General features: G+C 45.2%; 1 pseudogene; it reads left to right on the plus strand.

Moving 5' to 3' along the window:
* LOC100358352 (dolichyl-diphosphooligosaccharide--protein glycosyltransferase subunit MAGT1 pseudogene) overlaps window positions 1–15,309 on the plus strand; it is a 51,752-nt pseudogene extending 36,443 nt beyond the window's left edge.
* Window positions 15,310–15,911: the final 602 nt, after the last annotated feature.

Below are 15,911 nucleotides of genomic sequence, written 5' to 3' on the forward strand. Positions count from 1 at the left end.
TCTCCTGGGGCATGAGGTCCAGAGAAGCTGCCTGTGGATTTTGGCCCTGGGGGTGTACGCATTATTGTGTATTTCTATAATTTTTCAGGGATATGTAACTTGCCTATAAAAATATGCCTGTGGGCTGAATGTTGGCAGCTAAGATTTTCATAAGAGAATATATTTAGACATCTGAAAGTCTAAAAGAGTAGCACACAGGTAAGCTATTTTTAAAAACTGGGTGACAAAAACATCAGTTGTTATTGCCACCTTTGGAGTGTGTTTGGCTGCAACTAAATATCAACTTTCAAATTTATTTTTTCAAAAAACATTTGGAAACAAGCATTTGGATTAGCCCTGCACTGGCTCACTTCATCATGCAAAACAAATAACTCAGATCCTTCATCTGGAAAATTGGTGACACTGAGGTAGACTTTGAAAATCTAAATTATTTGAGTACTAGGCCTTTCCACAGCCTCTGAAATATTGACTTATGTCAGTACTTATTGACTTATGCTCTTACGTTCAAATTTTGATTGATACTGACTTGGGTTCTCATTATGTATGGGCAATTGTTTCATTAATTCAATTAGTTTAATATGAGAACGGAGAAGGGTTCGCCATCCTCTCTTTGTCTTCAAAGCATACAAAGACAGCATGTAAAAACTGGAGGGCCTTGTCTTTGTCTAACCAAGAATTCGAACAGAAAAGTGAAGATGAAACAAATTCAAATAAACAACATGGCAGGGTAAATGAAACTTCTGTTCAGAGGTCTTGCCATTAATAGCTTATGGAAGGGGACACAAATAAATTAACACACAAGTTAAAAAAGATCAAAAAGAATACATAATACACGTATTTGGAAGGCAGCTTGGTGTGGTAAAAACCTCACACTTTGAAGCCAAGCTCTACACTGTAACCTAACCTCCCTTAGCCTAATGCCTTGGTTTGCAAAGTTGGGATATTTATAGCTAACTTGCAGGATTGTTTCAAGATTAAAGAGATGCAAAGTGCTCAGCAACACTACACAATGAATATTATTTTCTTTGGCTAAACTTCCACGGGAGTTTGCAAACTATTAATTGGTAACAGTGGTTCTCAAGCAGAGAAAAGTGGACCCGCCAAACAGACCCTGTCCTTGCAGAGGTGAGATGTGAGCCACCAATAGACGGTAGGCAAGATGATGATGGAGGAGGAGTGCAATGGATCAGCAGAGGCTTGGCTGGGATGCTGCCTTTTCTGACCTTAAGTAGAACCTAAAGCCTCTGTCTAAAGCCCTACAGGAGGATGACAAACTCCAAATCTGCATTTTCGTGCTCAGTGCTGTAGCCTATTGCTCCCAGCACGAAGTTCAAGTTGGATACGGTTATTATGACTAAAATTTCTTTTGTTTGGCCATGAGAAAGAGCTTAGGGAAAACCTGTTGTAAGACTAAAAAGGGAAAATAATCAGACAGCACCGGCACTAATCTGGTTTTGGCTGTATTTTCATGTTTTGAAAACGACCCTGGCTTACCTTCCAAGCACGTCTCCAGCTGCGCTCTAGGCTTGGTGCTTTTGCAGACATGGTCTCATCTCCCCAGCCAGCAAAGCTGGGAAGTGAGCTTTGCTATCCTCATCGAAACAGTCTCAGGGTGTCCAGCAGAGCCAGGCTTGAGTCTGGATTCTGCTTTTCTCTAACCACAAAAGGTGACATGTCACATGCATGCTACATATCACAATGATTTTCTACTGCTGTTCTTAAATGTCAAAAATGGGGGGAACTGAAAGGGGGGAGACCCTATGCCTGGGGGAATGGAGATGTGGAGAGATACAGGCGCTCTGCAGGAAAATAGCACACGAACCCTGGGGTCGAAGAAGGGCTGGGTGTGGGGAGACCACAGATCATCCAACCACAAAGCTCTGGTTGGCCAAGGTGACGTTAGCTCATCAGCTTTGAGGATCCCCCATGAAGCCCCAGAAACACATATTTACTATTGTTCTCTTTTGCCTGTAAGAGCTCATGATTTGGGAAGGGAGGGTGTAATTTGGTATCATATTGATTTCCATGATATGTATGTTTGAGACAAGCCGCTACTGAAACCCTACCTCTTCCAGCAATCCTTCCAGGACTACCACAAATATGTAACGACTCCGAGCAACCTCCGAGCAGTCTAGACAGTGGCCAGCTCCTGCGACTGCCTCTCTGTTGTCACACTTCAGATCTGCTGGCATTTCTTCTTCTTCACAGTTAACCTTTTCCTGTTACTCGGTGTGGACAACAGCATTGTCTGCACCTGCTCTATAGTGGCAGCATGTGATCTGGTTTACCTGTCGGCCTTGCCTGGGAAGTCAGAACTCCCTCACCACTTACTGGAAGGTTTGGGAAAGACCTTGAATGTGCAAACTTGTATTTCCTCTTTAAGGAGGGAGGCAGAACTGGCGGGAGCCAGACCAGCTCTGTCAATAGTGCCCTGGGATATTTTCTGGATGCCCCCTTGCCCTCCTAGTTACTAGGGCCGCTCCTGGTGTGGCTAGGTCATTTTTCTTTTTCTTTTTTTAAGATTTATTTATTTGTTTATTTGAAAGTCAGAGTTACACACACACACACACACAGAGAGAGAGAGAGAGAGAGAGTGAGGTTTTCCATCTGCTGGTTCACTCCCCAGATGGCCGCAACAGCCAGAGCTGCGCTCATCTGAAGCCAGCAGCTGGGAGCTTCTTCTGGGTCTCTCACGTGGGTGCAGGGACCCAAGCACTTGGGCCATCTTCCACTGTTTTCCCAGGCCATGGCAGAGAGCTGGATCGGAAATGGAGCAGCCAGGTCTCAATCCGGTGCCCATACAGGATGCCGGTGCTTCAGGCCAGGGCATTAAGCCACTGCGCCACAGCGCTGGCCCCAGGTCATCTTCAATAGCAGTAAATTTCCACATCCTTTCCTAAAAAGCCCAGCCCCTCAAGCTCAGGGTCCCCAACTCTAGTCAAGTGTCCAATGACCCACAGAGCTGGGGATGGGGTCGGGTGGCAATTGAGAGCAGACTGCTGAATTAGTTGACATCACGGTTAGAAGGAGCTGAGCATACTGCCTAAAGCCTCTTTTACTCCATTAGAAAAGGAATGTGGGTTTATTGCACTGGCTTCGGAAAATGCAAGCATTTGACGGGATTCAGGGACAACAAAGAAATTTCTTTGCAGGTTTGGGGGCCACGCTCCTTCCCACCCCTCTTTTCCCATTGAAGGGAAAATGTGACAAAAGGGATCGAGACGTTTCTCTCCCTCTTTCTCTTTTCAAATCTGCCTCTCAGAGAAAAGGAACCATCTAGAATTTTACTCAGAAAGGCTTTAGGGGCCATCTCCTACCACAAAGAGAGGATGAAAGCTGTGAGTTTGCACAGCACTTGGCCCATGACCTTGAAGCTACCATGTGCTCATTGTAAACAACAGCTCACGGAGATGTTTGGAAATATAACGGCTTCCCAGGCCACACTCCCAGTGCTGCCACGGCAGCCAAGGAGTGTCCATAAGACTATTCAGATGTTTACTGACGGCACAAGCATTTATTGAGCACCTTCTATATGCAATGACATAGGGTAGAGCTTAGACCAAAAAAAAAAAAGAGAAAAACAACAACAACAACAACAAAAAATGGTCCTGACCTTATGGGATTTTTAAATAACAAAAGGACTTTGTTTGACATCTAGGTCATTTCCTACTAAAAATAATACTGTGATGAAATCCCTGTGGTTAAATTCTCTTGCACATTTATAAATATTCCCTGGGGATACATTTTTAGAAGGAGACTATTAAGGTGTCAGCTTGATGAGCTTTTTGAACTTATAAAATAACCTGACAAATCAGGAGACATAGCCAGAATTTAATGATTATTAATCTACTATGTATCAGAATTGGCAGTTCTGAAGCTTAAAAGCCTATGAAAAGGAGGCAGGAGTTTGATTAAAGAGATTCTCAAATGGCTCAAAAGCCAAGGAAATACCAAGCACAATCAAATGAGGCAGCTCCAGGGTGGGCATTGCCAATCCTAGTCTGATTTAAAAATCAGGAACTGAAACAACTCAAACCCCAGGGCTTTGGCTGAGTGAATACCTTTTGTCTCAAATGATGAAATCTCTGTTGTAGGCTTCAAATAGGGCTCTGGGCTACAGCCCTGTCTGTTCATAACCAAGGATCCAGTGTCGCCTTAGTCTCTGCTACCTGGTCCCTGGGAAGCAGCAACAAGCTGAAGACATGATCTAAAAATGACATACGGTGGCAACTCCCCGAGGGGTGACGTCATTATCCCCGGGTGACCACGCATCTTCCAACTCCAAGGAAACTTAGGAGTTTTCATTGAGCTCTCGTGGTTTATGTTAGGAAATCTGTGTATATGGAGCACTTCGGGTATTTTCAATGTTTGTCATCTGGCCTATTGTAGTTAACAGATCAGTTTCTAGTTACAATTTAAAACATTCGGTGCTCAGTGAATTTAGAATGGAAGTTTACATTGAAATCTTACTGAGTTGATTTACATATACTATTCTAAAAAGAGCTCTTTAAACTTAGTTTATTTTATTAGATTTATGATTTATGGCCCCAGCAAGGTTGGTTTTTCAGACTAATTATAGTTAAAAAGTTAAAATTATAGTTGAAAAGAAAATATTTTAAGTTTATAAATAGAGTTTAAGATGGCCAAATGAGTTAATTTATCTGAAATTAAGAGCGAACACTGATTGATGGCCCTTAAATACGATTATTAAAATTTACTAGACTTTTAAAAAATAACTTAAATTTAAAAAATTCATTTTTTGTTCAAAAGGCAGAGTTACAGAGAGGGAAAGAGGGACAGACAGAGATCCTCCATTTGCTGGTTCATTTCCCAAAAGCCCTCAACATGGCTGGCTGGCTCAGGCCAAAGCAGGACCCTGGAATTCAGTTTGGGTCTCGCCCACGGGTGGCAGGGATTCCAGCCCTTGAGACATCACCTGCTGCATCCCAGGCTGCACATGACAGGAAGCTGGACCGGAGTCCAGGCCAGGATGTGAGCCCACACACTCTGATGGGGGATGCAGCGTCCCAAGTGCTGCTGGACCCCTGCACCAAACACCTGCCCCTGGCCTTTGCAGAACACTTGACTGCAGAAACACTTCAGAGCTGTGACTTTGATTAAGAAGTTCTAGACCACCTTTTCTACACACAAAATCCTCCCATAAAGGTACATAAAAGCTTCTTTTCATATACAAAGAATAATAATAACACATTTTTAATCTTTGCTCTAATCTTACTCTCTTTTATTTTGCTGAACAACCAGGGACTAGGAAACAGCCTCTGATACAATTTACGAGCTGATTGGCATAACAGCATTATAGATGAAGATAAATAAATTAGTTAAAGATGCAGAGAAGAAAATAGAGGGTTGCCTAATTTTCTTCAGCAAGGACATCAATGCATGCTTTAGACAGGCGGGCATTGAAGAGAAATCTGTTGGATGGAAAATCTTCCCACTGCTAGAAGGAAAAAGAATTGAGATGACTTTGTGAGAGAACTACAAAGCTAATTAGGGTTCTGTGAAAGACGCCACTTAGGGAAAGGCCTAAAGAGCTGGGATACTTAAGCTAAAGAAAATGCAGGTGAATAATGTTGGCTTATAAATATAAGCACCGGTTGGAGTCTTTCCAATCACTACCCCCAGCCAAGAAAGCAGATAAAGCTGACTTTAATGAAAATTCTTCAGCTGACCCATGAAGGGCAGAATAGGAGGGCCTCTGGATGTAGGAAGAGACATTCTTGTATGATAAATTTATTTTATTTTCTTTAGAGATAGTTCCCAACAGAATTAGCTTATACCGCAGCATTGAGATTGTAGGTAAACAGTAGGGGGAAAAAGACCTAAGATTGCATATCCATATATTATCTCTGCTTTTGGAAGAAGAAACTGAAATGCGTAACAAGCAGGCTTTCCTGGCTCTTTGAGTTGACTATAAAAAGGTGCTGAGAAAATGACAGGGTGACGGCGGGAGCAGGGAAGAGAGAAGAAACATCTCCTGAGCTGACTCAAACCCTAGGCCGATGGTTGAGGTCAGGTGCAGCTACTGAATTCTTCCTGCTGCCACTGGGCACACCTGCTCCCAGGAATCTAGCTTCTCGGGGTTCTCTCTGACAGTCGCTGGCTTGGAACCATGCTGCTCTCATTCCAAGCCACCTCGCAAGCTTCTCTATTCCTTGGATATAAATCTGTTCATCAGACCAGGCGGCACACACGGAGGTGGGCACCGGTACCCCTTGGCTGATGCTATCTCTGCCCAAACATCACATTTGCCTCATAATCAGATGTCCTGAATATTTCTAACTTCATTTAAATAACAGGAGAATGCTCCAGAACTTTTTCAGGGCAGAGTTGGGGAGAGCTGATTTAGAGGGCTCTAAAACCCCCATGTATATTCATTCATTCGACAATTAATTATTAAACACTTCATGTGTTCCAGATACTACTGTGGGCATGATGATAACAGGGAGAAATGAGATGATGTAATGTCCTATCCCACTGGGGCTGCACTCTGGCAGGATCTGGGGAGGATGCTGTAATTTCATCTAACAGGAAGCTCTACGAAGACAAGACACTAGGGTGATGAGGCAGCGATGGCAGACGGTGGCGGCCACTCTTCTAGAGCGGGCTACTCTTGGAGCTCCCCTCCAAGGAAGCAAAACTTGAGCCGAGAACCTGAGTAACATGGAGCTTGCTAAAGGAAGATTTGCAGACACAAACGAGTCCACGCAAACCTGCAGATGAGGTTGAATGGCCTTTGTATGCATTCAAGAAAAGATAGCCCAAGTCCATATGGAATTAATATTGGTCTCACGTCTTCTCTAGAGGTTCCAGAAAACTCTAGGAAATTCAGACCAAACTCTGACATCTTCCATTATCCTCTTCTTCGATTTTAATCTTCTAAGGCAATGAGAACAGACATACTGTGTTCATATCAGGTTATTTTTCAATAGTTCTTTAACAGTCACTTAATAACTATTTATAAGCATCTACTATGTGTCAGAAAATACAGTAAAGGATTAAACAGATAACAATCCACATCCAAATGGAGTTTGCATTTTCAAATGTGCAAGGGAAATGAAGTAAAAATAATACCTTATTCTATCAAGTCAATGATGCATCTTTGCAACTGCAGAATGACTTACGGATGCCATCATACATAAACAACTGGCAGCAATGGCTTGTATCTGCATGTGATTCAAAAATAATGTTGTATCTTATAATCAAAACTATTTTTGAAATAAGTGCATGCATGGTTTTCTAGTGACAAGTGCAAAATAGAAAATAAAGCAAAGAAACAGGATGGAAAGTACAGGTAATTGAGGAGGTGGCGAAGGAGTTATGATTTTAGATGGGAAGACCTCATTGAGGAGATAACATTTGTGCCCAGATCTGTGAGGGAGAAAGCTGTGTGGATATTTCATGCAGAATTGCAGGTGCAAAGGTCCTGAGGCAGGAGTTTGCCAACTGCCCTTAAAGCAGTGCAAATAGGGTCCTGTGATGAAAGCAGATTGAGCAAAGAGGTGACAGCAGGAGAGGAGACGGAGCAGCAGTGAAGGGTGGTACTATGCAAGGCTCTGTTAGCTGATTAGCCACTGATGGAAGCGGAGAGATTCAAGGGAAAAAGTATCCAAAGTCCAACATGGGACACGATTTAGGGATGTTGAGATGTCAGTTAAATGGAGCCTCAGACTCAGGAGAGGTCCGATTTAGAGAGGTAAGTGTGGGATATGTATAACCAAGGGGGCACGAGTCTGCAAGGTATCTAAGTAATTCTAAGGACTGAGCCCAAGGCAGTACGCCATACCTGCCTGTGACACACAGAGGCCAATTCGACCTCAGAGATGATTTACCGGGGCCAGAGCTGTGGCCTGGTGGGTAAAGCTGCCGTCTGCAGGGCCGGCATCCCACGTTCGAGTCCCAGCTGTTTGACTTCCAATCCAGCTCTCTGCTATGGACTGGGAAAGCAGTAGAAGATGGCTACCTACTTGGGCCCCTGCACCCAGGTGGGAGACCCAGAACAATCTCCAGGCTCCTGGCTTTGGATTGGTGCAGCTCTGGCTGTTGCAGCCATCTGGGGAGTGAACCAGCATATGGAAGACCTCTCCCTCTCTCCCTCCCCCCACCCCTCGCCTCTGCCTCTCTGTAACTCTGCCTTTCAAATTTAGAAGAATATTCAGAAAAAACAATGACAAAAAAGATGATTTACCAATTCTCCACTAGCAAGAGCACCACGGAGGCGTAAATTTTCCTAAATCCATTCCAATTAATTTAACAGGCCCGATGGGAATACCCTCGGCAACACCACGAGTTTATCACGGCGGATGCTGTGTCACTGGCTACTCCTTGGGGAGCACTCTCTTCACTTCTTTCTTTCTGCTCTAGATTTCTTCTGATACGGGTACATCTCCGCAGTGTGCACAGTTCTGCACATGATGCCTTCTGCCCCAGATATCTGCCATTCCTTGGGAGTTCACAGATAATTATGCCAATTCTCCTCATAAAATGCGAGCTTAATAATTAGCTCACACGATTATAGTGATGATCAACTCAAATAAAATATTTAGTACCGCACCTGGGAGAATAAAGTCCATAAATGTTCATTTATCTATTTCTTTTCCCAGATATAGTCTTACTAGTCTTATTTTTTTTTAACCAAAAAATCCACTGGATCAGAATATAAAGTTCTCCTCCGGAAAACCAGCCAGTAACACATGCAGTTATAAAAGAAAGAATGGGCAGGGATATTCCAAGATTATCCTAAGAAAAGATTTAAATGCAAACCCTCTTCTGTCTTTGTAATGTGTAAGAAACCACTGCAATGCTTTGCATCACTGAACCAGGTCTTAACTGTAGCTTAAATTACATCAATAATACTATTAGCTGGTTTTGTTCATTTTGCAGACTCATAATAAAAAAGAATCCAGAAACACTATTTTTTTTTTTGACAGGCAGAGTGGACAGTGAGAGAGAGAGACAGAGAGAAAGGTCTTCCTTTGCTGTTGGTTCACCCTCCAATGGCCGCCACGGCCGGCGCACCGCGCTGATCCGAAGGCAGGAGCCAGGTACTTATCCTGGTCTCCCATGGGGTGCAGGGCCCAAGCACTTGGGCCATCCTCCACTGCACTCCCTGGCCACAGCAGAGAGCTGGCCTGGAAGAGGGGCAACCTGGGAAGAATCCGGCTCCCAAACAGGGACTAGAACCCTGTGTGCCGGCGCTGCAAGGCAGAGGATTAGCCTAGTGAGCTGCAGCACCGGCCCAAGAAACGCTATTTCTAACAGTGCTCCAGCATGCATGTACTTTAGCAGAGTTTCTCCAGTGGTCACTAGATTACATACTAATATGTGTTACTAACATGTAACATACTAACTGTGTTCCTTTCACAACCATGTACTGGATAGTGTGCAGTCACGGGAAATCTGTTGGCACTAGCAGGCCTTCAGAAACAGTAGCACAGTGGAGGGAGGCAAATGTGGCAACAGGAGCAAGCTCAGCACGCTATGGGAAAACGAGAACACCAGGATTTCTCTTTCTTTTTTTGAAAAAAATGTTTGTTTGTTTTCACCTACTTGAGAGGCAGAGCAGCGAAAGAGAGAGAGAGAGGAGAGACAGACAGACGGAGGGAGGGATGAAGGGAGGGAGGGAGGGAGGGATGAAGGGAGGGAGGGAGGGAGGGACAGAGAGATCTTTCATCTGCTGGTTTCACTCCCCAATTGCCTGCAACAGCCAGGGCTGCGGGAGGTGAAGCTAGAAGTCCAGAATTCAGTCTGGGCCTGGGACGGCAGGGGTCCAAGTACTTCAGCCATCATCTGCTACCCCCCGGGGTACCTAGGCAGGAACTGGATGGAAGTGGAGTAGCAAGGGCTCCAATCAGAGATCCAATATGCGATGTGGGTTATCCCAAGGGCTGACTTAATCCACCGCTCCACAGTGTCTGTCCCTATGATTTTTCTTGAATCCAATGTCAAGTATAGGAACTGCAACCTCCCAGGAATCTAGATCTGATGTTGTAATTCCACTTTATGTGTATCAGATGATTTAAAATATTTCTGTAGAGTGGAAAGCCAGAGTAAGATCATTAAACCACCTTTCTTCCTTTCCACAACCAGATGTATGAATGGGATTACCTAACCCTAACCCAGCACAGTCAGCTACAGTGAGAACAAGTACTGCCGTCATTCTGCAGGGCAAGCCTGATCACACTTTCAGTGAACAAGTGATCTCTCTGCAGACCTTTTGATAAAGACAGGAGAACACGCACGTTTCAGCCAAGGGACACCGACCCTAGGTTCCTCCAGGAACATTGTGATTTTCTTCCTGGAGTATTCATATTCAGTAGTTCCTGGAAACAAAATTTCCAAGTGGACATAGTTCTGGTACGATGGCTTCTTAAACATTTGAGGAAAATATTCATATGTTTAAAAATTTATTTTCTGCTTTCTTTAGAAATATAATTTCCATTTTCATGGTGAAGAATTCTTACAGTTTTTGTTCAACATGAAGCAGCACTATTTTACAGCTAGTGCCAGCAGTAAATCATCTTCCACATTTCCCAGTGAAAAGTCACGGTAACATTCAAATTCATACTGCTTGCAGATGGCAGTGTCTTTGGCGCGTGTGCTCACCAGCACTTACACTGACAGGGGTTTTCCAAGTGAATCTGAGGTTTGTAGGGAAGGATGCAGGCTTACAATTCATTAACAAAGATAGAGCCATGCTAATTAGGCCCATTAGTGAAGGAAGGCCCCAGGTCCCTGGATTCAGTAAATGAGCTGTATTGTATGCACTTCTTTACCTCTCTGATTAGACTGAGAATTCCTGGAGATCAGGGACCCTCTGACTTGTCTTCATGGTCAAAAAATTAAGGAGACACAGTCCAGGCAAGAGAGTGGAGGGTCAATAAATGCTTCTGGAACTAGATTTCAAACAGGCCCTATATGGGAATACATTACGCACAAGCAAGAAACAGAATGGTGAGTAAAAATAAACACATGGGTCTGATCCTATCTTTAAGACAGCGACAAGCATCAGCCCTGTACTCTTTCAGGATTGCTAAGGTGCAGGGCGGTGAAAGTTAACACAAACCCCCTCCGGGACACCAGCATGTTTTATGAGCAAACTCGTCTGGGGAGTAGATTTGTATTTTGGCTGTTTTTTCCCTGCTTGTTGTTATTTCTGGTATCTGCAATTAACTGAAATGAACTGCCTGCCACATCCAACAGTTTCCAGCGCTTTTTGTCTACTTCAAACCAAATTTAGCAAGATTCCCAAAACACTGACTTCCTATAATGGCCTCACTGTTTCCCCTCTGAACAGCTGTGTGTGTTTATGTGCAGCGGTGTGTGTGTGTGTCCACGTGTGCGTGTCCACGTGTGTGTGTATGCTTTTCCACGTCATTATTGATCTATTTCAAGAAAAAACAACTGAGAAAAAGAAGAGGAGGACTGAATTTAGACTGCTCTGACAAGCTCGACATTTGAAAACAAAAACAAACCAGTTTTGGTAAACCGTCTTTCACCTCACCTTTTTTTTTTTTTTTTTTTTTTGACAGGCAGAGTGGACAGTGAGAGAGACAGACAGAGAGAAAGGTCTTCCTTTGCCGTTGGTTCACCCTCCAATGGCCGCCGCGGCCGGCGCGCTGCGGCCGGCGCACCGCGCTGATCCGAAGGCAGGAGCCAGGAGCCAGGTGCTTTTCCTGGTCTCCCATGGGGTGCAGGGCCCAAGCACCTGGGCCATCCTCCACTGCACTCCCTGGCCACAGCAGAGAGCTGGCCTGGAAGAGGGGCAACCGGGACTAGAACCTGGTGTGCCGGCGCCGCAAGGCGGAGGATTAGCCTAGTGAGCCGCGGCGCCGGCCGTCACCTCACTTTCCAAACACTGGATCCGTCTGCAAAATGAAGAAACTTTAACTTAAAAATCTCTCTCCTCCCTAAAATGAGGAGGAATCTTCAAAACGGTCATGGACGATGCACAGGGTGAAGAAATGAGGCATGCACTTTGAAAATTTTTACAACAAAATAGACCTGTCTTTCAGTTCCATTTCCATGAATTTTCGGAAGTTCCCTTGGATACACTAAGGAGGAAGTATACTACAGTCACTTCATCACTGCACAGTCCTGTCCCACCTGCGAGGTTCCCAGGGTCCCCCTGAGCGCATCACTCTGACTGTCTTATTTTAAAATCCTGGACTCATTACACCCTCTGTGTCCAAAGGCTGAGCGTGGCTGTGAAGAAATCAAACTCCCTTTTCAAACAGCAGCCCCAGCCGTGAGTTAGTCACATCCCTAACAACCTTCTGAGTGCTTAGTAAGGACCCCTCACCGTGGGGGACACAGAAGAATGAGACTGGGTTCATCTCCTTGGTGAGCCATAGAAGAGTACCTGCGATTTGTACCCAGAGCACACGGGAGTCACACAGCCAGCCTGGAGAATCCTTTCAGCAGGATGTGGGAGATGGGCCACGTGGGAGGGGGAGAAGGGGAGTAGGGAAGAGGGCTATGCAGGGTCTGGTGTCTGCATCCTCTCCAAACTCAGAGGTTGAAATCCTAACCCCTAAAGTGGTAGTTTCAAGAGAGTAGGGCCTGGGGGCAGGGATTATATCAAAGGCTTTGTAACTGGGGTTTGTGCCCTCATACAAGGTCTAAGCAAGTCCTTGGGTCCCTGGACCCACGTGGCAGACCTGGAAGAAGCTCCTGGGCTCCTAACTTTGGCTTGGCCCAGCCCTGGCTGTTGCAGCCATTTGGGAGTGAACCAGAGGATGGAAGATCTCTCCCTCTCCCTCTGTAATTCTGATTTTCAAATAAACAAATCTTTAAAAAGAGCCACCTGTGAAGTGTATTAACTATAAACTCTGGGTTTCACACTCAAGGACGTTGGTTTAGTGTTCCATGAGGATCCATGGAATTGCAGAGTTAATAAGCAGCTGGGAGTTTCTGAAGCAGATCATCTTTATATATGTGTGTGTGTTAAATGCTTTTCTTGTTTTCTAATGTTTCCAATTTTGAGGTGTTAAATTTTTTAAGTTTTTTTTTTTTTAAAGATTGATTTGTTTGAAAGTCAGAATTACAGAGAGAGAGAGGAAGGGAGGGAGGGAGGGAGGGAGAGGGAGAGAGAACTTCTATTTTCTGGTTGACTCCCCAAATGGCTGCAACAGCTGGGACAGAGCCGGGCTGAAGTCAGGAGACTGGGACTCCATGCAGGTCTCCCACTTAGGTGCAGGCCCAAAGACTTGGGCCATCTTTTACTGCTTTCCCAGATGCATTAGCAGGAAGTTCAATTAGAACTGGAGCATCTGGAACTGGAAGCAGTGCTCACATGGGAGGCCACATCACAGGTAATGGTTTAACCCACTGCACCACAACAATGTTGGCCTGAAGAATGTGTTATTTTTGCAGTCACAAGCAAGCAATAGTTTTAAGAAAAATCATGCAGGCAGCGCTGTGGCGCAGTAGGTTAATCCCCTGCCTGCAGCACCAGCATCCCATATGGGCACGGGTTCTAGTCCCAGCTGCTCCACTTCCAATCCAGCTCTCTTTGTGGCCTGGGAAAGCAGTAGAAGATGGCCCGAGTCCTTGGGCCCCTGCACCTGTGCAGAAGACCCCTGGCTTCGGATTGGCTCAGCTCTGTCTGTTGCGGCCAATTGGGGAGTGAACCAGCTGATAGAAGATCTTTTTCTCTCTCTCTTCCTCTCACTGTCTGTAACTCTACCTTCCTAACAAATAAATAAAATCTTTTAAAAAAGGAAAAATCATGCTTCTTTAGGATAGTAAAACTATTTTACGAAATTCCTGGTTATCCCATAATTTTTTGCTGAATTTTAGCCACTTAAGGCTGTGCAACCAGCAGGTGCGATTGTGAACTAAGGAGTAGAATGAGACAATTAAATTCTAATTTGTTAGGACTTCAATGGCAATGATTGAGAATTAGGCACAAGCCAAAATGGAGACCAGCAAATATGGCAGCGTGCGGGTGGTACTGGGCTGTCTCTGACCATGATGGTGGTGCTGCTCAGTGTTGAGTAACCTCTGCCCAAAGGAAGGTGGAGATGGTGTCATCTGACACGGTTAGACAACTGACAGACTGGGCCAATAGAAGATCCGCAGTGAAAATGCATGGAGGCCGGCACCGTGGCTCAAAAGGCTAATCCTCCGCCTTGCGGCACCGGCACACCGGGTTCTAGTCCCAGTCGGGGCGCCGGATTCTGTCCCGGTTACTCCTCTTCCAGGCCAGCTCTCTGCTGTGGCCAGGGAGTGCAGTGGAGGATGGCCCAGGTACTTGGGCCCTGCACCCCATGGGAGACCAGGAGAAGCACCTGGCTCCTGCCTTCGGATCAGCGTGGTGCGCTGGCCACAGCGTGCAGGCCGCAGCGGCCATTGGAGGGTGAACCAACGGCAAAGGAAGACCTTTCTCTCTGTCTCTCTCTCTCTCACTGACCAGCCTGCCTGTCCAAAAAAAAAAAAAAAAAATGAGTGGAGACACGTTTCATCATCTTATTAAATCCCCATGGAGAAACTTCTGTCATTCACTGCTTTCCAACTTCATCAGCAGCGTTTGCAAGCAAGCTGATGAAGAGTTCCAGACCCTGGCTAACTCTCGGCAACACTCGAGTGCATTTACCAACAGGGTATTTATTTATTTATTTATTTATTTTTTGCCATGGTGGATTTTGACGAAGGCTCTGACGTATTTCAAATACTGAAGTAAATTCAGCTGCAGCTTTCATCACCTCTCTTGCAGAAGGGAAACCCAAACAAGCTGATCACAGGAGTTGCAGGTGCATGGCTTTTCAGCTGAGCAGACTGGTAGAGTGCAGACAGCACTGACGTCAACATTACATAATTAGATCCCCAAATTACACTGGTCCCCTTGTGTTGGAATTGCTTTGGGCTGTTATTGGTGGACTTGTGTATCTTCAAAGAGGCAATCTGGACTTCCACTTTAGTAAGACTGGGTGGACATTTGCAGCGTCGTGTTTTGCACTTGCTATGACATCTGGCCAAATGTACAGTCTCAGAAGAGGACCACCATAAGCTCCTCAGAATCCCCACCCAGGACATGTGCATCACATCCGTGGAAGCAGCCAAGCGCAGCGTGTGAGTGGAACACACACTTCCATTCAATGGTGGTTTTACGTGAACCTGCTGCCTGTGGACCGGGAAGCAGAGGATAAGGTGTGTGGCTGGTTCTAGACGGGCTGTATCATTCTTCAGTTGGATGCTCTCCACATTCAGATCTGACATCATGGACATCCATACTTCCTGATGAGTTTAAAAAGATTCCAGGGACATGGAAAATGGAGGAATGGAAACTGAGAAACATGTGTGTTTGAAAAGAAGAATGCAGCATGTGCTCTTCCTGTATCCCCTTTTACCAAGTGATACTTAATTATTTCCTCTCAAAATAACCAAGTATTTGGAAATTATTCTCCTCTTAACCTTCTCTTCATAAATGTTCTTTATGGAACATTTAACTAAGAAGAATTCAGTACATTCTAAAAAATTTTAAACTACTACTTTATTTTTTTTTTATTTTTATTTTTTTGACAGGCAGAGTGGACAGTGAGAGAGAGAGACAGAGAGAAAGGTCTTCCTTTGCCATTGGCTCACCCTCCAATGGCCGCCACGGCCGGTGTGCTGCGGCCGGTGCACTGCGCTGATCCAATGACAGGAGCCAGGTACTTTTCCTGGTCTCCCATGGGGTGCAGGGCCCAAGCACTTGGGCCATCCTCCACTGCACTCCCTGGCCACAGCAGAGAGCTGGCCTGGAAGAGGGGCAACCGGGACAGAATCCGGCGCCCCGACCGGGACTAGAACCCGGTGTGTCAGCGCCGCAAGGTGGAGGATTAGCCTAGTGAGCCGCGGCGCCGGCCAATTACTACTTTATTTTAATTAGGACAAAACTCGTACATGCTTTA

The sequence above is a fragment of the Oryctolagus cuniculus genome, chromosome 9, assembly GCF_051225735.1.
Source record: "Oryctolagus cuniculus isolate XC-2025 breed Fujian yellow rabbit chromosome 9, ASM5122573v1, whole genome shotgun sequence".
In the NCBI taxonomy this organism is placed as follows: Eukaryota; Metazoa; Chordata; class Mammalia; order Lagomorpha; family Leporidae; genus Oryctolagus; species Oryctolagus cuniculus.